Genomic DNA, 23,158 nt, shown 5'->3' with positions numbered 1-23,158 from the left:
AACATGGTGTTTGAACTGAGTGCACAAACTGCAAGGCACCTGCTTCCAAACAGCAGAGGGAAATGACAAGTCCCATGACTTATTGTTAAGCATTTTGGTTTGACTTCTGCAGTGTGGAAAAGACCAGGGAGCTGGAAGCAGCTAGCAGCGAGCTGACTGGGACCTGTGTTTGCAGACCAAAAGAAAAAAAAACTGCTCTCTAAAAAGATTTGCCTTTCTTGGAAAAAGAATTCCTACATTTGAGGTGTGGCTGTGGTATGCCTGGGGAAAGGAAAAGACCCAGGAAAAGAAGAGTTGCTGCTCTCTGTGGAGGAAGGCTGCTTTGCAGAAAGGAAGCCCTGCATTTTTAAGGTAGCCAATTAATATTGCCTCCAGCCTCTGAAAAATCTCTGCCTCTTCAGTGATTCCTGTTGCTTCTTATGTTTTGAGAAATCCTGAAATCTCAAGAAAGCTTCTATTGCTAGACTGCTATTTCAAAACCCAAGTAGACCTGTTGCTACACCCTCTGCTGAAAGATCTGTGTGACACCTGCTGCAGACAAAGTGCCGAGAACGCCTGCCCATCACAGACTGTTCATCAACCTCGCTTAGAGAAACTTCGAGTGGCATCCGACTATTCGACGTACTCACCAACCTGGAAATATCCTACCAGAATGTTACAACCCAGTTATTTTATTATTCCTAAGAAACAGTTGTAAACTAAACCATCCTTTCCTCCCGGTTAACCATTTAAAAAAAATGTATGTGTGTATGCATGAGGATTTGGAAGAATAAGATGTCTGAAAAGAAACGTTTCACAAATAGAGTACTCTCATTATTAAGACTTAGTTTATTAATAAATAGTTAATTTTGTTGTTGTTTAAAAAAACCTGGTTAGGTGTGCTTTATTCTGGGGGGACTTTGATTTGGCTACTTTCTGGTAGGTGGGAACTTTACTAATATGCTGTGACCTATGGAGTAGCGGGACTGAATTAACAGTGCATTATTCCCGACTTGGTTGTAGCACTCTATATTTTCAACCTTTTTTTAAAAATTCGTTCATGGGATGTGGGCGTCACTGGCTCGGCCAATCATCTCAATCTGTCGGTAAGCAGATTGTGATTTAAAATTTTCCCTTTTTAAAGAAAAAACCCGATGGCGTATTTCTCCACTCCCTCAGTTTGTGACCCTGACTTTTAAAGGGCCGCAACAACACTGTTGTTAAAGTTAGAAAAACAGAAGTAGGGTTTATTAACATGCACTCTTAAACTCAGGATGGGGCTAACTTTGCAATGCATGCTCACAAACATACAAGGAACGGTAAAGGCATCAAAAGGACAAAGACATTTACCAAGTAGAAAATAGCTTAATTACAAACTGATGGGGGTCCCAGTTGAAACAAGAGTCCGTTTTGTTATCTAACATCAAGTCCAAAGCTGGAATTAACCGACTGGAAATGCCAAGTAGAGTAGGAGTCGTAGGAAATCTCTTCTCTTGACCTTTCTACTTATGCCCTTTTGGAGATAAGCTAAGGCAGCTTAATTTCTGATTTCACCCTTTTCAACGAGAGAGAAACTGGCAGAGAGCAGATTTTCTTGCTGTTTTTCAGACTATGGCTTGCTTTCTTCTTCTTGCAGACAGGCCCCAGAGATAACCAGGTGCACAGCTTCCAGGCAGCCACTTTCCAGTACAAGCTGTTCCCTCCAACTGAAACTGTTTCAAAAACATACAGGCTAAAAAGGGTGGCTTCTAGGTCATGTGACTGGACCCCTTCAAGTAGCTGTCCCACTTCCTTTTGGTGAAGTGATCTCCCCCCTCCATTATAAACAAGTTGAACACAGAAGTAAATCAACTTAACATGCTGTGTATAAGGCAGCTGACAATAACACCCATGTGCACAAAAATACTATAATTTACAGTTGGTTTTCATCTGTCCATGACACTACAAGCAACTAACTTCATGACCTGCTGAAAATCCACCTCTTCGACAGAATCCTGCAACGACTTCGATATACGACTCCAGCTATCGAATCTACCTAACTACGCTTCAGGAGTGAAAACACCTTCTTCACCAGGCCCACAATGCATGTCTTTTCCCCAAGACAAGCCGAGGCATGTGACTTATGAACTATTCCTTTGTTTGCAATTTGTAAAAGAGCACTAACCTTTTAACATCTTTCTTTCTCGAATGTGTGTGCATGTGTGTGAGTGGTGGGTGACTGACGTAGTGTGAGACTTTCGGGGGTGAACATGTGAATAAAAATAATCCTCTTTATTTAAACTCACGAAAAGTGTGCCATGCACTCAGGGGTTAAGAAACACGCACGTCTTCTTTGTCAAAAGTACACTGGTTACGGACACTAAAGGGAAAAGAACTGGGGTTTCAGTTCTCTCTCAATTCTGTCCATAATACCACCTTAATACCTGTCCAGCCACCTCCAGGGATCAGTGGACATGCATTCCAAGGTTTCTCTGTTCCTCTACACTTCTCAGTATCCTATCATTTATTGTGTATTCCCTTGCCTTGTTAGCCTTCCTCAAATGCATTACCTCACACTTCTCTGGATTGTACTCCATTGGCAACAGTTCTGCCCACCTGACCAGTCCATTGATATCTTGCTACAGTCTATAGCTTTCGTCTTCATTATCAACCACATGGCCAATTTTTGTAACATCTGCAAACTTATTAATCATATCCCACTATATTCAAGTCCAAATCATTAATATATACCAAAAAAGCAAGGGACCAAATACTGAGCCCTGTGTAAACCCACTGGAAACAGCCCTCCAGTTACAAAAACACCCATCGACCATTACCCTTTGCTTCCTGACTCAGGGCCAGTTTTGGATCTAACTTGCCACTTTGCCTTGGATCCCATGTGCTGTTACTTTTGAGACCAGTCCAGGACATATCAAAAGCCTTGCTGGATATATCAAATGCACTACTCTAATCGACTCTCCTTGTTACCTCCTCAAAAAAATCAATCATGTTTGTCAGACACAACCTTCCTTTAACAAATCCATGATGTCTTTAATTAATCCATGTCTTTCTAAATAAAGATTTATCCTGCCCCTTGGAATTTTTTTCCAATAATTTTCCCACTACTGAGGTTGGGCTGACTGGCCTTTAATTACTCGGTCTATCCCTTTCTCCCTTTTTAAACAATGGTACAACGTTAGCTGTCCTCCGTACCTCTACCACCACACCTGTAGCCAGAGAGGAGATGGGAGTAGTGCCCAATTTAGTAGGGGAGTAGAACAAATACAAAATTGTATGGTGTTTTTACGTGACAATGGAAGGAGCCACAGGAATAGCCATACAGACCTCAACCCTTATAGACATCAGAAAAAATGGGGCTTGTTGTAGAACAGAAAAATTAGGTGAGACTGAGCTCCTCCAAAAAGAGCTGAACCCAAGGGAAAAGGGCCAAACATGGTACAGCTATAATAAAATGGATGAAAATAATAAAATGGGTAAAAGTAATACACCCTTTATGGAGGGTGTGGGCAGAAGACTATGTAAGGGAAATTGCAAGGAAGAACCTTTTGAGGATGAAAAAACCCATAAAGAAATAGCAGATTGGAGTATAATGTGGGAAAATGCAAAGTTGTCCATTTTGGCAGGAAGAATAACAAAGAAGCATATTATCTAAATGGTGAGAGATTGCGGAGCTGAGAGATGCAGAGGGATATGGGTGTTCTAGTGCATGAATCGCAAAAGGTTAGTATGCAGGTACAGCATGTAATTAGGAAAGCTAATAGAATGTTATCGTTTATCGCGAGGGAAATTAAATACAAAAGTAGGGAGGTTATGCTTTAGCTATACAGGGCATTGGTGAGACCACATCTGGAGTACTGTGTACAGTATTGGTCTCCTTATTTAAGGAAGGATGTAAATGCGTTGGAAGCAGTTCAAAGAAGATTTATTAGACTGATTCTTGGAATGGGCAGGCTATATTAGGAGGAAAGATCAGACAGGCTAGGTTTGTATCCGCTGGAATTTAGAAGAGTAAGAGGCGACTTGATTGAAACATACAAGATCCTGAGGGGTCTTGACAGGGTGGATGTGGAAAGGATGTTTCCCCTTGGGAGAATCTCAAACTAGGGGTCACTGTTTAAAAATAAGGGGTCACCCATTTAAAACAGAGATGAGGAGAAATGTTTTTCTCTCAGAGGGTGGTTAGTCTTTGGAATTCTCGTACTCAAAAGGCGGTGGAAGCAGAGTCCTTGAATATATTAAAGGCAGAGGTAGATAGATTCTTGATAAGCAAGGGGGTGAAAGATTATTGGGGGTAGGTGGTAAAGTGGAGAAATCAGTTCAGCCATGAACTTACTGAATGGCGGAGCAGACTCGAGGGACCGAGTGGCCTCCTCCTGCTCCTAATTCGGATGTTCGTATATCCATTAAGTGTGATAACCATAACAAGGATGAAAAAAAATAGCTGAGAAAGGTTAACTCTGTGATGGCTATGATGTAAATAGCAGTTAATAATGAAAGATCCACTAACTCTAAAAAGCAAATTCTGAACAAACTAGCTTGAACCAGTCCTTTCAGACAGAGGTAGAAGGTTTGAGAAACAAATCATGTACTGTGCTGGCAGAACGTAAATTAGCTGCCTCCCAGCAGTTGGATGTGCTTCAGGAAATAGCTTACTTGCATGCCCAACTACAGAATACCACCAAGACACTGATTAAAACAGAGAAAATTGAACAACACTATCAAGAATTATGGAAATTGTCACAAGAGAACAAGGACAGGGAGGTAGTGAGGAAATGGAGAGAGGAATGACAGGGAAGAAAGCTGGATAAGAAAAAGAGTGAAAGGTGTAGGTGGCAGTCGATAATGATTCTCTTTTCACAGCAGAAGTAATGAGGCAGCTCTGCTGCCTTGTTGGTGTGGAACAATCCACGATCACCCAGAATCTAGTGGGATGGGAGAGCACATTAATCACTGTATAAAAATGGCACAGAGAAAAGCTGTCATGAAAAGAGCTGATGAGCTCATCAAAAGCAGTGTTTGGGTCACTATCTTGCCTCGTTTCTTAATGATTATTTGTGCCATTCTTGTTTGCTCCACAGCCCGTTTGAGCTCATGACAGGTCAGCAAATGTAGACTGCACACCCCACTGGGGTCTCACTCCCCACTGAAATTCATTTGACTCATCACTAGTTTCTCCAGAAATTCCAAAGAACCTTAGAATCCTCCCTGCTACATGCAGTGGAGAAAATGGGTGCTGTCCATCTCCAAAACACCAGACATAACCATCCCACCCACTGCATGAATTGGAGATCAAATAATGCTAATTTTTTTTTTAAGTTTGGTGAGGGGTGGAGCTTGGAGACCAATTGAGAAGATTCTTGAAGTTTTTAATTATATTCAGATATTTCCCCATGATAACAGAAGGAAATTACGATTTGACAAACTAACCTCTTGCATTCTTAAGCAGAGCCACAATGGATCCTCCATTTTCATCGAAATAAGTGGCTATCATATGAATACTATGATAGGTACACAACTCAAGCAGTCTCTGCCCGTTCTCATTCATCCTTCCAACGCCATAGCGCCCAAGGCAGGAGGGCCATGAGTCATGGTCGGCCCCAACCCTGGCATTAAAGTCCCCCAGCAGGAATAGGTGTTCGGTGTTGGGGATGCTGCTAATGATGTTATGGAGTTGTTCATAGAACTGGTCTTTAGCTTCAGGTGGGGAGCAGAGTGTTGGAGCATAGATGCTGAGTAGGTGTACTGGACCAGAGGTGGTGAGCAGTCGGATGGACAGTATGCATTCCGAGCCATTTGAGGGAGGCTCTATCATGCTGAGCAAGGAGTTTCTGATGGCGAAGCCCACTCCATGCTGTCTTGGTTCTTCAGGATCCCTGCCCTGCCAGAAGAAGGTGTAGTCTTGCTCTGCTAGAGAGCCACTCGCGGGGAGGCGAGTCTCCTGAAGTGCTGCAATGTCCACATTGAATCTACTGAGCTCGTTGTTAATGATGGCGGTCTTCCGAGAATCGTTGATTTGTGTAAGGTCTTCTGACAGGCCAGGACACATAGTTCTGACGTTCCAGCTTGCAAAGCGAAGGGCTGGTACCTTCTTTCCTTTTTTCATGTTGTTTGGTGCGGTGAATGAGAACGGGCAGAGACTGCTTGAGTTGTGTACCTATCATAACCTCTGCATCACCAACTCGTTCTTTCACACTAAACCCTGTCACCAGGTTTCATGGAGGCATCCAAGATCGCGTCGTTGGCACCAGCTAGACCTCATTGTCACAAGGCGAGCCGCCTTAAACAGTGTTCAAATCACACGCAGCTTCCACAGTGCGGACTGCGACACCAACCACTCCCTGGTGTGCAGCAAGGTTAGACTCAGACCAAAGAAGTTGCATCATTCCAAGCAGAAGGGCCACCCGCGCATCAACACGAGCAGAATTTCTCACCCACAGCTGTTACAAAAATTTCTAAATTCACTTATAACAGCCCTTCAAAACACTCCCACAGGGGATGCTGAGACCAAGTGGGCCCACATCAGAGACGCCATCTATGAGTCAGCTTTGACCACCTATGGCAAAAGTGCGAAGAGAAATGCAGACTGGTTTCAATCTCATAATGAAGAGCTGGAACCTGTCATAGCCGCTAAGCGCATTGCACTGTTGAACTACAAGAAAGCCCCGAGTGATTTAACATCCGCAGCACTTAAAGCAGCCAGACGTACTGCACAAAGAACAGCTAGGCGTTGCGCAAACGACTACTGGCAACACCTATGCAGTCATATTCAGCTGGCCTCAGACACCGGAAACATCAGAGGAATGTATGATGGCATGAAGAGAGCTCTTGGGCCAACCATCAAGAAGATCGCCCCCCTCCTCAAATCTAAATTGGGGGACATAATCACTGACCAACGCAAACAGATGGACCGCTGGGTTGAGCACTACCTAGAACTGTACTCCAGGGAGAATGCTGTCACTGAGACTGCCCTCAATGCAGCCCAGCCTCTACCAGTCATGGATGAGCTGGACATACAGCCAACCAAATCGGAACTCAGTGATGCCATTGATTCTCTAGCCAGCGGAAAAGCCCCTGGGAAGGACAGCATTACCCCTGAAATAATCAAGAGTGCCAAGCCTGCTATACTCTCAGCACTACATGAACTGCTATGCCTGTGCTTTTAATTAGATTAGAATATTACAGCGCAGTACAGGCCCTTCGGCCCTCGATGTTGCGCCGATCATCTGACCTACACTATTCCATTTACATCCATATGTCTATCCAATGACCACTTAAATGCCCTTAAAGTTGGCGAGTCTACTACTGTTGCAGGCAGGGCGTTCCACGCCCCTACTACTCTCTGCGTAAAGAAACTACCTCTGACATCTGTCCTATATCTTTCACCCCTCAACTTAAAGCTATGTCCCCTCGTGTTTGCCATCCTCATCCGAGGAAAAAGACTCTCACTATCCACCCTATCTAACCCTCTGATTATCTTGTATGTCTCTATTAAGTCACCTCTCCTCCTCCTTCTCTCTAACGAAAACAACCCCAAGTCCCTCAGCCTTTCCTCGTAAGACCTTCCTTCCATACCAGGCAACATCCTAGTAAATCTCCTCTGCACCCTTTCCAAAGCTTCGACATCCTTCCTATAATGCGGTGACCAGAACTGCACGCAATACTCCAGGTGCGGCCTCACCAGAGTTTTGTACAGCTGCATCATGACCCCGTGGCTCTGAAACTCGATCCCCCTACTAATAAAGGCTAACACACCATATGCCTTCTTAACAGCCCTATTAACCTGGGTAGCAACTTTCAGGGATTTATGTACCTGGATACCAAGATCTCTCTGCTCATCTACACTACCAAGAATCTTCCCATTAGCCCAGTACTCTGCATTGCTGTTACTCCTTCCAAAGTGAATCACCTCACACTTCTCCGCATTAAACTCCATTTGCCATCTCTCAGCCCAGCTCTGCAGCCTATCTATGTCCCTCTGTACCCTACAACACCCTTCGACACTATCCACAACTCCACCGACCTTCGTGTCATCCGCAAATTTACTAACCCACCCTTCTACACCCTCATCCAGGTCGTTTATAAAAATGACAAACAGCAGTGGCCCCAAAACAGAACCTTGCGGTACACCACTAGTAACTAAACTCCAGGATGAACATTTGCCATCAACCACCACCCTCTGTCTTCTTTCAGCTAGCCAATTTCTGATCCAAAGCTCTAAATCACCTTCAACCCCATACTTGCGTATTTTCTGCAATAGCCTACCGTGGGGAACCTTATCAAACGCCTTACTGAAATCCATATACACCACATCCACGGCTTTACCCTCATCCACCTGTTTGGTCACCTTCTCGAAAAACTCAATAAGGTTTGTGAGGCACGACCTACCTTTCACAAAACCGTGCTGACTATCGCAAATGAACTTATTCTTTTCAAGATGATTATAAATCCTGTCTCTTATAACCTTTTCCAACATTTTACCCACAACCGAAGTAAGGCTCACAGGTCTATAATTACCAGGGCTGTCTCTACTCCCCTTCTTGAACAAGGGGACAACATTTGCTATCCTCCAGTCCTCCGGCACTACTCCTGTCGACAATGACGACTTAAAGATCAACAACAACGGCTCTGCAATCTCCTCCCTGGCTTCCCAGAGAATCCTAGGATAAATCCCATCTGGCCCAGGGGACTTATCTATTTTCACTCTTTCCAAAATTGCTAACACCTCCTCCTTGTGAATCTCAATCCCATCTAGCCTAGTAGGCTGTATCTCAGTAATCTCCTCGGCAACATTTTCTTTCTCTACTGTAAATACTGACGAAAAATATTCATTTAACGCTTCCCCTATCTCCTCTGATTCCGCACACAACTTCCCACTACTATCCTTGATTGGCCCTGTTCTAACTCTTATCATTCGTTTATTCCTGATATACCTATAGAAAGCCTTAGGGTTTTCTTTGATCCTATCCGCCAATGACTTCTCGTGTCCTCTCCTTGCTCTTCTTAGCCCTCCCTTTAGATCCTTCCTGGCTAGCTTGTAACTCTCAAGCGCCCTAACTGAGCCTTCACGTCTCATCCTAACATAAGCCGCCCTCTTCCTCTTGACAAGCGCTTCAACTTCTTGAGTAAACCACGGCTCCCTTGCTCGACAACTTCCTCCCTGCCTGACAGGTACATACTTATCAAGGACACGCATTAGCTGCTCCTTGAATAAGCTCCACATTTCATTTGTGCCCATCCCCTGCAGTTTCCTTCCCCATCCTACACATCCTAAATCTTGCCTAATCGCGTCATAATTTCCTTTCCCCCAGCTATAATTCTTGCCCTGCGGTATATACCTGTCCCTGCCCATCGCTAAGGTAAACCTAACCGAATTGTGATCACTATCGCCAAAGTGCTCACCTACATCTAAATCGAACACCTGGCCGGGTTCATTACCCAGTACCAAATCCAATGTGGCATCGCCCCTGGTTGGCCTGTCCACATACTGTGTCAGAAAACCCTCCTGCACACACTGGACAAAAACAGACCCATCTAAAGTACTCGAACTATAGTATTTCCAGTCAATATTTGGAAAGTTAAAGTCCCCCATAACCACTACCCTGTTACTCTCGCTCCTGTCGAGAATCATCTTCGCTATCCTTTCCTCTACATCTCTGGAACTATTCGGAGGTCTATAGAAAACTCCCAACAGGGTGACCTCTCCTCTCCTGTTTCTAACCTCGGCCCATACTACCTCAGTAGACGAGTCCTCAAACGTCCTTTCTGCCGCTGTAATACTTTCCTTGATTAACAATGCCACACCCCCCCCTCTTTTACCCTCTTCTCTGTTCTTTCTGAAACATCTAAATCCCGGAACCTGCAACATCCATTCCTGCCCCTGCTCTACCCATGTCTCCGAAATGGCCACAACATCAGGATCCCAGGTACCAACCCATGCTGCAAGCTCACCCACCTTATTCCGGATGCTCCTGGCGTTGAAGTAGACACACTTTAAACCAAGTTCTTGCTTGCCAGTGCCCTCTTGCGTCCCTGTAACCTTATCCCCTACCTCACTACTCTCAACAGCCTGTACACTGGCACTGCAATTTAGGTTCCCATTCCCCTGCTGATTTAGTTTAAACCCCCCCGAAGAGCACTAACAAATCTCCCCCCCAGGATATTGGTACCCCTCTGGTTCAGGTGAAGACCATCCTGTTTGTAGAGGTCCCACCTACCCCAGAAAGAGCCCCAATTATCCAGGAAACCAAAACCCTCCCTCCTACACCATCCCTGCAGCCACGTGTTCAACTCCTCTCTCTCCCTATTCCTCTCTTCGCTAGCACGTGGCACAGGCAACAACCCAGAGATAACAACTCTGGTTGTTCTCGCTCTAAGCTTCCACCCTAGCTCCCTGAATTTCTGCCTTAAATCCCCATCTCTCTTCCTACCTATGTCGTTGGTGCCTATGTGGACCACGACTTGGGGGTGCTCCCCCTCCCCCTTAAGGATCCCAAAAACACGATCGGAGACATCACGTACCCTGGCACCTGGGAGGCAACACACCAACCGTGAGTCTCTCTCGTTCCCACAGAACCTCCTATCTGTTCCCCTAACTATGGAGTCCCCAATGACTAATGCTCTGCTCCTCTTCCCTTTTCCCTTCTGAGCAACAGGGACAGACTCTGTGCCAGAGACCTGCACCCCATTGCTTACCCCTGGTAAGTCGTCCCCCCCAACAGTATCCAAAACGGTATACCTGTTGTTGAGGGAAACGGCCACAGGGGATCCCTGCACTGCCTGCTGGTTCCCTTTCCTTCCCCTGACGGTAACCCATCTACCTACTTCTTTTACCTGAGGTGTGACTGCCTCCCTATAACTCCTGTCAATAATCCCCTCCGCCTCCCGAATGATCCGAAGTTCATCCAGCTCCAGCTCCAGTTCCCTAACGCGGTCTGCGAGGAGCTGGAGTTGGGTGCACTTCCCGCAGATGCAGTCAGCAGGGACACTCTTGGCGACCCCTACCTCCCACATTCTGCAGGAGGAACATACAACTGCCTTTACCTCCATTCCCACTATTCTAGATTCCCAATAAATCTACTGAAAAACCAAACGAAAAAAAAAGTCAAAACTTGTTCGCTTAGCAATCCGACGGACTGAAGTTTTAAATAAAAAGCTTACCTTATCAACACCCTAGAGTCCTTTTTTTTTTGGTTAGAGGAGGAGGGTGGGTGGGAGACACTACACTTGTAGTGTCTCGGGTACTGCCACTGCCCAAATAAATAGTTTTCCCCGACCCAGCAGTCCCCGGTCCTCCGAAACAAAAAAGGGATTAACTTGTAACTTACTGAAATTGACCGCTCAGCTGAAAGTCCGCTCCGCACCCCGTTCTATCAAGGCTGCTCCTCGCAAAAGACAAAGATTTTAAAACTGCCCAAATAAATAGTTTTCCCCGACCCAGCAGTCCCCGGTCCTCCGAAACAAAAAAGGGATTAACTTGTAACTTACTGAAATTGACCGCTCAGCTGAAAGTCCGCTCCGCACCCCGTTCTATCAAGGCTGCTCCTCGCAAAAGACAAAGATTTTAAAACTGCCCAAATAAATAGTTTTCCCCGACCCAGCAGTCCCCGGTCCTCCGAAACAAAAAAGGGATTAACTTGTAACTTACTGAAATTGACCGCTCAGCTGAAAGTCCGCTCCGCACCCCGTTCTATCAAGGCTGCTCCTCGCAAAAGACAAAGATTTTAAAACTGCCCAAATAAATAGTTTTCCCCTACCCAGCAGTCCCCGGTCCTCCGAAACAAAAAAGGGATTAACTTGTAACTTACTGAAATTGACCGCTCAGCTGAAAGTCCGCTCCGCACCCCGTTCTATCAAGGCTGCTCCTCGCAAAAGACAAAGATTTTAAAACTGCCCAAATAAATAGTTTTCCCCTACCCAGCAGTCCCCGGTCCTCCGAAACAAAAAAGGGATTAACTTGGAACTTACTGAAATTGACCGCTCAGCTGAAAGTCCGCTCCGCACCCCGTTCTATCAAGGCTGCTCCTCGCTGGGACGAGGGAGCAGTACCCCAGGACATGCGCGATGCCAACATCATCACCCTCCATAAAAACAAAGGTGACCGTGGTGACTGCAACAACTACCGTGGAATCTCCCTGCTCAGCATAGTGGGGAAAGTCTTTGCTTGAGTCGCTCTGAACAGGCTCCAGAAGCTGGCCGAGCGCGTCTACCCTGAGGCACAGTGTGGCTTTCGTGCAGAGAGATCGACCATTGACATGCTGTCCTCCCTTCGTCAGATACAGGAGAAATGCCGCGAACAACAGATGCCCCTCTACATTGCTTTCATTGATCTCACCAAAGCCTTTGACTTCGTCAGCAGACGTGGTCTCTTCAGACTACTAGAAAAGATCGGATGTCCACCAAAGCTACTAAGTATCATCACCTCATTCCATGACAATATGAAAGGCACAATTCAACATGGTGGCTCCTCATCAGAGCCCTTTCCGATCCTGAGTGGTGTGAAACAGGGCTGTGTTCTCGCACCCACACTTTTTGGGATTTTCTTCTCCCTGCTGCTTTCACATGCGTTCAAATACTCTGAAGAAGGAATTTTCCTCCACACAAGATCAGGGGGCAGGTTGTTCAACCTTGCCCGTCTAAGAGCGAAGTCCAAAGTACAGAAAGTCCTCATCAGAGAACTCCTCTTTGCTGACGATGTTGCTTTAACATCTCACACTGAAGAGTGCCTGCAGAGTCTCATCGATAGGTTTGCGGCTGCCTGCAATGAATTTGGCCTAACCATCAGCCTCAAGAAAACGAACATCATGGGGCAGGACATCAGAAATGCTCCATCCATCAATATTGGCGACCACGCTCTGGAAGTGGTTCAAGAGTTCACCTACCTAGGCTCAACTATCACCAGTAACCTGTCTCTAGATGCAGAAATCAACAAGCGCATGGGTAAGGCTTCCACTGCTATGTCCAGACTGGCCAAGAGAGTGTGGGAAAATGGCGCACTGACACGGAACACAAAAGTCCGAGTGTATCAGGCCTGTGTCCTCAGTACCTTGCTCTACGGCAGCGAGGCTTGGACAACGTATGCCAGCCAAGAGCGACGTCTCAATTCATTCCATCTTCGCTGCCTTCGGAGAATACTTGGCATCAGGTGGCAGGACCATATCTCCAACACAGAAGTCCTTGAAGCGGCCAACACCCCCAGCTTATACACACTACTGAGTCAGCGGCGCTTGAGATGGCTTAGCCATGTGAGCCACATGGAAGATGGCAGGATCCCCAAAGACACATTGTACAGCGAGCTCGCCACTGGTATCAGACCCACCGGCCGTCCATGTCTCCGCTATAAAGACGTCTGCAAACGCGACATGAAATCGTGTGACATTGATCACAAGTCGTGGGAGTCAGTTGCCAGCATTCGCCAGAGCTGGCGGGCAGCCATAAAGACAGGGCTAAAGTGTGGCGAGTCAAAGAGACTTAGTAGTTGGCAGGAAAAAAGACAGAGGCGCAAGGGGAGAGCCAACTGTGCAACAGCCCCGACAAACAAATTTCTCTGCAGCACCTGTGGAAGAGCCTGTCACTCCAGAATTGGCCTTTATAGCCACTCCAGGCGCTGCTTCACAAACCACTGACCACCTCCAGGCGCGTATCCATTGTCTCTCGAGATAAGGAGGCCCAAAAGAGATATGAATACTGATTGCACAAGACATCCAGCAGTTTTAGGAACTTAAGGATTTATCGGCAGATATCAAACATCACAGCCTGGTGACAATTTGGACTAAAGGCTTTGGCTTCGAAAAACTTAAACTTAACTCATTCAGGGTTTTTATTATCTTCAGAGTCAGAGTGCTCAAGAAGGGGAGATATGGAAGTTACCTCCAAACTAATTGCAAGTGCTTCTATCTCAAAATGTAAAACCACCACGTAAAACCACCAAGTCTAGGCTTTTTTCTGAACTTGGAATTGATAAAAAGATAAATTGATACTGGTTACTATTTCAAAACCGTGAAGAAAAAACCTACCTGAAGTTTAAGGTGGTAGTTAAGTTTTTATTAAAATAAACTGGTTGAAAGCAGTCTAGGTGGTCCTGCTCATTGCTATCAAGGAAGAAAGGTTTTGGGAAATACAATGCAACATTGACAAAACCTGTCTGTGAAATAATACTTGTCTTTGAATTAATAAAATGGCCTCAGGTACAAAATATTGGGTTATTTTTGGGAAAATAAGGTCCTCTAAAATAAAGAACAAACAAAATATGTTTAGAATAATTTGGACCAAGTGGAAACCTTTAATTTTTGTTATAAAGGTACGAGAATATTTAATTGGACAGTAAAACTCCTCCAGAGATTAGGAATGATACGATTGTAATTAATGGGATATCCCACTTAGAATGCAAGACAGACATAGGAACATGACACCGCCAAATGGGAATTTTTGTAAATTCATTTTTCTTGGTTGATTTGAACATATGAACATACGAATTGGGAGCAGGAGTAGGCCACTTGGCACTTCGAGCCTGCTCCACCATTCAATAACTTCATGACTGAACTGATTACTCCACATTTCCACCTACTCCGATAATCTTCTACCCCTTCTATCTACCTCTGCCTTTAAAATATCCAAAGACTCTGCTTCCATCGCCTTTTGAGGAAGAGAATTCCAAAGACTCACGATCCTCTGAGAGAAAAAATTTCTCCTCATCTCTGTCTTAAATGGGTGGCCCCTTATTTTTAAACAGTGACCCCTAGTTTGAGATTCTCCCAAGGGGAAACATCCTTTCCACATCCACCCTGTCACGACCCCTCAGGATCTTATATGTTTCAATCAAGTCGCCTCTTACTCTTCTAAATTCCAGCGGATACAAGCCTAGCCTGTCCAATCTTTCCTCATAAGATAGCCCAACCATTCCAGGTATTAGTCTAGTAAAAGTTCTCTGTACTGCCTCCAACACATTTACATCCTACCTTAAATAAGCAGACCAGTACTGTACACAGCACTCAGATGTGGTCTCACCAATGTCCTGTATAGCTGAAGCATAACCTCCCTACTTTTTATTCAATTCCCCTCGCGATAAACTACAACATTCTATCAGCTTTCCTAATTACGTGCTGTACCTGCAGACTAACCTTTTGCGATTCATGTACTAGGACACCCAGATCCCTCTGCATCTCTGAGCTCTGCAATCTCTCACCATTTAGATAATATGCTTCTTTTTTATTCTTCCTGCCAAAGTGGATAATTTCACACTTTCCCACATTATACTCCATTTGCCATGTCTTTTCCCACTCACCTAAACTATCTATATCCCTTTTTAGCCCCCTTATGTCCTCTTCACAAGTTACTTTCTTACCTATCTTTGTGTCATCAGCAAATTTAGCAACCATACTTTCGGTCCCTTCATCGAAGTCCTTTATATAAATTGTAAAAAGTTGAGGCCCCAGCACAGATCCCTGTGGCACACCACTTGTTACATCTTGCCAACCAAAAAATGACCCATTTATGCCTGTTCTCTGTTTCCTGTTAGCTAGCCAATCTTCTGTCCATGCCAATATGTTAACCCCTACACCATGAACTAAATCACCTGGGCAAAATTTACCGAAAACTATTGATCTGGTTACACTGTATATTCGAATGCAAATCAGAAAAGTGTAGGTAAGATTTGTATATTGATAGCCTTCCCTTAAAGATGTTTGTGTCCTTGCCTAAGAACATTAAAAAAAACTGTATTTGATGGCCTGCCCACTACCCTATCATTTAGCCCTGTAGGTTATCAAAAAAGGTGCAAATTGCAAAAAAGAAGTCGGGGATGTTGAAATATAGGGTTAAAAAGGTAGAGAGGTAGCTGGGAAGTTTTAAAAATGCTTAGCAGAGAGGTAGATGGGAAAGTAAAAATTAGCTTAGCATATAGAATATAAATCATACTGCAAAATAATGTGTGAGATTGGATTATGCTGTGTTGAATAATGGTGGCTGGACCTTGAAAGTCTTCCAGAAGACCCCCTGAATTTAACTGTTTGAAAAACAACTAGGCTGAGATGCAGCTACGTAATTTTCACACAGAAAACAGACAGATAAGGGAAAGTCTGCATGCAGGATAAATGTGAACTTTAGATCCAGTTTGGAAACAATGGAAAATTACTGAAGGGGAAGCATCATGTGAGGTCAGGTGGTAAAGGAAACCAATCGAGGGAAGGGAAGTAGATTCAACTCTGCTAAAGGAAGAAGGGTATAAAAGGTGTAAAAGGAGACATTTTGTGCTTCTAAGATCAATACAATGTCAAGAACAAAGAACAGTACAGCACAGGAACAGGCCATTTGGCCCTCCAAGCCTGCGCCGATCTTGATGCCTGCCTAAACTAAAACCTTCTGCACTTCCAGGGACCGTATCCCTCTATTCCCATCCTATTCATGTATTTGTCAAGATGCCTCTTAAACGTCGCTATTGTACCTGCTTCCACCACCTGCCCCGGCAGCAAGTTCCAGGCACTCACCACCCTCTGTGTAAAGAACTTGCCTCGCACATCCCCTCTAAACTTTGCCCCTCTCACCTTAAACCTATGTCCCCTAGTAACTGACTCTTCCACCCTGGGAAAAAGCTTCTGACTATCCACTCTGTCCATGCCGCTCATAACTTTGTAAACCTCTATCATGTCACTCCTCCACCTCCGTCGTTCCAGTGAAAACAATCCAAGTTTATCCAACCTCTCCTCATAGCTAATGCCCTCCAGACCAGGCAACATCCTGGTAAACCTCTTCTGTACCCTCTCCAAAGCCTCCACGTCCTTCTGGTAGTGTGGCGACCAGAATTGCACGCAATATTCTAAGTGTGGCCCAACTAAAGTTCTGTACAGCTGCAACATGACTTGCCAATCTTTATATCCTATGTCCCGACCGATGAAGGCAAGCATGCCGTATGCCTTCTTGACTACCTTATCCACCTGCGTTGCCACTTTCAGTGACCTGTGGACCTGTACGCCCGGATCTCTCTGCCTGTCAATACACCTAAGGGTTCTGCCATTTACTGTATACTTCCCACCTGCATTAGACCTTCCAAAATGCATTACCTCACATTTGTGCGGATTAAACTCCATCTGCCATTTCTCTGCCCAAGTCTCCAACTGATCTATATCCTGCTGTATCCTCTGACAATCCTCAACACTATCCGCAACTCCACCAACCTTTGTCGTCCGCAAAATTACTAATCAGACCAGCTATATTTTCCTCCAAATCATTTATATATACTACAAAGAGCAAAGGTCCCAGCACTGATCCCTGCGGAACACCACTAGTCACATCCCTCCATTCAGAAAAGCACCCTTCCACTGCTACCCTCTGTCTTCTATGACTGAGCCAGTTCTGTATCCATCTTGCCAGCTCACCTCTGATCCCGTGTGACTTCACCTTTTGTACCAGTCTGCCATGAGGGACCTTGTCAAAGGCTTTACTGAAGTCCATATAGAACATCCACTGCCCTTCCTTCATCAATCATCTTTGTCACTTCCTCAAAAAACTCAATAAAATCAGTGAGACACAACCTCCCCTTCACAAAACCATGCTGCCTCTCACTAATAAGTTCGTTTGTTTCCAAATGGGAGTAAATCCTGTCCCGAAGAATCCTCTCTAATAATTTCCCTACCACTGACGTAAGGCTCACCGGCCTATAATTTCCTGGATTATCCTTGCTACCCTTCTTAAACAAAGGAACAACATTGGCTATTCTCCAGTCCTCTGGGATCTTACCTGTAGCCAATGAGGATGCAAAGATTTCTGTCAAGGCCCCAGCAATTTCTTCCCTTGCCTCCCTCAGTATTCTGGGGTAGATCCCATCAGGCCCTGGGGACTTATCTACCTTAATGCTTTGCAAGACATCCAACACCTCCTCCTTTTTGATAATGAGATGACTGAGACTATCTACACTCCCTTCCCTAGGCTCATCATCCACCAAGTCGACTGCATGCTTACATTTATTGTACTGTTGTTAAACTTGCTCTGCTTGTAAATTGCTTTTTTTGTTGAAGGAAGATATGAGGATATTGAACCTCTCAGCATTGACTATTTTTGGCACTACTTGAGAAAGAAATAACCATCTAACTTTTCACCAACAATTGTGGTACATCTTTGTTCCTCGTCAATGGAAAATGGGATGGGAGGGCTTATTTAGCTACAATCTGTGTTATACAACATCTGGGAAATGTGAACAGGAAGTGATAATATTAAAGTTATCATTCATGTTCAGACAACTGAACTGTGTAAAGTAGTGGTGATTGGGTTTGTGGTGTCATAATATACTGGGTAAAGAAATAAGAACACGTTTAAGAAAAAGAAAATAATCTTTAATAGCGAAAATGTTGGAAACTATTCATTCCTTATTAAGTTAACATGTTTAACATTGTTTGAAAATTACAGGACTAAATATTTCAAAAATGTTAAAATCAATATCCAGGAAGCTTCCCAAATGGTTCAGTGGATAAGGAGACCACCCATTATGATGCTGGACCATAAAAACTGGAAAGGTTCTCTGCTAAATTCTTGGACTGTGTAGGTGTTCTCAGCGAGGGTAGGAAATAAGGCAGGGTTTCCATTCTTGATCCAGTGGATGTTCCTGGAAAATGCTTATGTACAAGATATGAGGCAAGGACAGGAGCAACCCTGCCTGTGATGCTTCCCATGATCCCGAGATCACATTAGTGAACCAGCTGGGTTTTTACAACAATCGACAATGGTTTCATGGCCACCATTAGACCAGCTTTTCAATTCCAGATTTATTAATTGAATTCAAGTTTCACCATCTGCCGTGGTGGGATTCAAACCCATGTCCCCAGAGCGCTAGCCTGGGCTTCTGGATTACTAGTCCAGCGTCATTACCACTACGCCACTGCCTCTCCGAGTGGCCTTGGCCAGCATCTAGCAGCTGACTTAGAACGTGTTTGGAGCAGAGCAATCAGACTGTTTTATTTAAAAAAATTCAAGGTAATTGGCAAAAGAAACAAAGGTGCACATGAGGAATTTTCTTTTTGCTATGCAACGAGTTATGGTAATCTGGACTACACTGACAAAGGGCAGTGGAAGCAGATTCCATAAAGCTTTCAAAGGGGAAATGGATAAATACATGAAGAGGGAAAATTTGCAGGGCTGTGGCAGAATGAACAGGGGAGTGGGATCAAAGAGGCGCAAAGGGTCGAATGGGCTCCTTCTGTGTTGCATCATTCTATAATTCTACGACTGTTAGTTTCTATGGAACTGTACCTGAGCATGAGTCAGCACCTTAGGAGGAGGGAAAAAAAACTGGAAAAAAAAGGCACAAAACCTAATGTTACAATCGATGTCAGTGTCCCTGGGATAGGAAGTGTAAAATTCCCCATTAATGGATGGAAAATCAAGGAATGTACCTTATCATGAACGCTGGACTTTGTCGCATGATCATCTTTTAAAAACCGTGATCTTTAATGCAGTTTAAAAAGGATTTGGGGAGAAATGTGACCTCACACCAAGTCTGGCCAGAAACAAGCCAGGGGTCTTGGTTACCATGAACATAAGGAACCCACATCAAAAACCCTTTTGAAAGTAGAGTGCAAGGGTTTTAACACCTGAAGGACAATGGGTTTCACTCGGCTAGACTCTCAGGTGGTAAACAGGGAGCCAATGACTTTAAAAATGCAAATTCAAGTTACAATTGCTAACACCTGGAAACAACGGAAAGCCCAGGTGGTTGCGATATAGCCAGACTTATGGACTCTGAACATTGTAAAAGGACAAACGACTTTTGACTTCTGATTCTGGATAAAAAACAAACTTTCCTATTTCTGACAAGCCATTAAGAAAGAAAGGAAGACACGAAGACCAACAGTGGCAGCTTCAGAACAGAGAGAGAGAAAACAACTGCTCTCAGAACATTGATAGGCTGCTCAGATTTGAGACCGGTTCGAAGGTCCGAGAAGAGAAAAAACCAATAGGGGCACCAGTGATTGCCTTATTAACAGAAGACCAGTCGAGTGTGCTCGGAAGAAGTGAGCGAAGAGGACATTAGTTTTGTTAAGGACTTTGGAAGATCCAACCCATTGCAACTGGGAGGAGTTTGGGTCTTTTAACTGCAAAGATACCGAGTCGATGCAAACACTGTGTAAAGTATCAATATGGTGTGGGGTTTTCGAGTGTGTTAATAAGATATGGGAAATACCTTTTCTCTGTAATTTAGTGTATTTGCTACCTACTAAGCACCGTTTAGTTTTTTAGTTTAGTTGTTATCGTAAAAGTCTTCAAACGTGAAATACTTGAATTGGCCTGGGCAGGTTGTAGTATAAGGATGTAAAGGGTTAATACCAAATCATTGAGAGAGACCCCTCCCACTGTACAAGCAATGATGTAACGGTCACATGAGATAGGCTGAGGAAGGTGTAGCAGCATGAAGCATGCTGGCTTAGGTGGCTTGCAGACAGTGTATACAGTAACTGTAAATAATAAAGAGTAGCTAGTTAACCTTTACCGGAATCTAAGACTTTCTCTAGAATGCCCTACAATGCTACTAATACAAACCCAACTTGTAGCAGTGGTGGGATCCAAACCCACGCCCCCGAAGAGCACTGAAATACAGGCCGCACCACAGAGCAGAAGCAAATAGAATCCAGCAATCGGGTGAGTTAAAAGCCCTTTGAAAAGCTGAAAGTAACTTTCTTACGGCATCATACTCGAAGAGAGAAAAAAAAATTGGGGAAATCCTTCACTTGGGCTAAACACGAGGACAAATAGCAGGAAACACCCGAAAAGTGCACAAACTGCCGAAAAGTGTCAATAAGCCCAGAGAACAGCTGGGACATTCCATTAAGGCAACCAATCCTGAAAAAAACAAACAAATTGAAGTTCTCAAAGAAAGGGGAAAACCCTAAAGAAGCCTATTAAAACAGCAGGGAACATTCAAAAACATCTGCGACACTCTATTAAAGCAAGTTGGCCCGAAAAAAGTTTCTTAAAGGGGAACACTCTTAAAAAAAAGTCTATTAAATAAAGCAATATAGATCCAACATTGGGAATGCCGAAGAGTTTCCAAAATGAAGAGGGACCCAACCCAATCAGATTCAAAATTGGGTATTATGGAGAAAAAAGTTCCTAAGGTTTAGAATAACTTCGCAATTCCATACAAAATCTGAAGTGGAACAAGTGAATACCTTCCTATATTCAGCAGATGCGATTTCGGATGACGTAATAGTCCAACAAGGGATCAATGGGGCTACCGATAAATTTGAAGAGGTACTCCAAGCCTTTGATAAATATTTGAATCTCCGTATCAATACAATCTTGGAAAGAGCCAAATTTAATAAGCAGGTGCAAATGATTGGCGAATCTGTAGACTCCTACATTAATGACCTGTATAGATTGGCAGACGGTTGTAAATACGGCGATTTAAAGGCAGAACTAATCAGAGACAGGATATTCGTCAAGATAGCAGATGAATCCTTATCAGACTTGTTACAATCTAAGGAGAAGGTCATTCAAATGGTAAGACAGGCGGAAGTTCGCAAACAGAATAGGGACATCCTATGAGCTGAAGACAAGCAGTGGATGAGAAGGAGTTCAATGCCCATCCAACTGGTTAAGCCAAAACCAAGGAAACAATTTGAGGAACAGAAAAAACATAGGCGAGAAGGTGCATGACATAGGAAAACCTTGCTAACATTGTGGAGCCAAGAAGACCCACAGACGAGAGCACGGCCCAGCAAGTAAAGCTGAGTGTTTTAAGTGTGGACAAACTGGACACTTTCGGATGATGTGTCATAGCAAGGTTTCTTCGCTTAATGATACAAAGCAGAAGACCTTCAAGCAAAGGGCAGCAAATCAAGTACAGCTGTACCCACATGAGAAAGAACCAGGGGAGTTCTTGGGAGAAATCAGTAATCCAAACCAATATTTCTGGACAGCAGATATCTATGTGAATGGACACCTCACAAATTTTAAGTTTGACAAAAGGGCTAGTGTCACGGTATTGTCTGACCAAGAGCCTTGGAGAGACATTACCCACAACCAACAGATATACAGTTGATGGTCCAGGCAGGACGTAACTGCGAGTAAAAGGCAAACTCCAAGCAACACTTCAGCATAGAGGAAGACAACCTTATATGACCTACACAACCAAGAATTTTCTTTACTGAGCAGAAATGCATGCTTGGAACTGCAGTTGATTAAAAAGGTAGCCAAAGTCAAGCAAATAAAGGTGAAGACTCAACACTAAGAGAAAGTTTGAGAAAGAGAAAACTCCTACAGACGGAAACAAACCAGGAATTACAATAGGAGATTTTGAGTGAGAAGCTTATCCAAATTAAACAATGGTCAGAAAGTCTGGATACATAACCTAGAACGAGAAGATACAGTAATCCATAAACAAGAGATTATCTGTGATCATATGTTATATGAACGAACAAAGGGAACATACAAAGGAATCGGAGGAATATCATTCCTATTCTGCAAAAGCAACAGCCAGTAATCCATCTGCAAGACCCAGAAGACGAACAAACCCAAACTGAATGAAATACTACAATCCATAGAAACGAAAAACCAAGTCAGCAACCTAGACTTCCTACCAAGACTACTGATTGTCCCAGACAGATGACACCCAGATCGGGGAGAGTTGTCAAACCTCCGATGAGGTTGAATCTGTAAAGTCAGAGACTTGGGGAGAGAAAGAGTAGTAGAGAAGTCATGAATGTATATATGTTTGGAAAATTGTTGGATAAAGACTTGGGCGGAGATGTAGTCTAAGGATGTAAATGGTTAATACTGAAGACAGTGAGACAGTGAGGTCTCAACTGAGGTCGTAACAACCTGTACAACCTTCTGATACGAACTCTTGAATGAACAAAGCTCTGGGCCAGGAGCACAGGATTTATCTTATAATTTACAAAAAGATGCAAAAATCCTCATGTCCTTTAAATAACACCATAAAATTAATAGATATGCGCATTCCCTGAAGCAATTATATGCAAATTATACCCTAAAATATATTCATAGATAAAACAAAATGCATCTTTTAATTTATTGCATTACTGCTAACATATGGTGTAGTAATTATAAAATAAATCCCATATATAACTTGAAGTATTTTACATAAATCCCTAACAATGGTTTCATTCTATAAACGTGTTATTTTATTTGTAATTAAGCACAACCTTGTTGGGGAAAACTTTAATGAGTTATGCAA

General features: G+C 43.9%; 1 protein-coding gene across 1 annotated transcript in view; it reads right to left on the bottom strand.

The window, feature by feature from the left end:
- The window catches only part of cenpp (centromere protein P), a 392,661-nt gene that overhangs the window by 90,940 nt on the left and 278,563 nt on the right, over positions 1 to 23,158 (bottom strand). The gene's annotated exons all lie outside the window — the stretch shown is intronic.

Source organism: Heterodontus francisci, chromosome 19, assembly GCF_036365525.1.
Source record: "Heterodontus francisci isolate sHetFra1 chromosome 19, sHetFra1.hap1, whole genome shotgun sequence".
NCBI lineage: Eukaryota > Metazoa > Chordata > Chondrichthyes > Heterodontiformes > Heterodontidae > Heterodontus > Heterodontus francisci.
The sequence above is the reverse complement of the archived record's forward strand: the minus strand, read 5'-3'. Positions and strand labels throughout refer to the sequence as shown.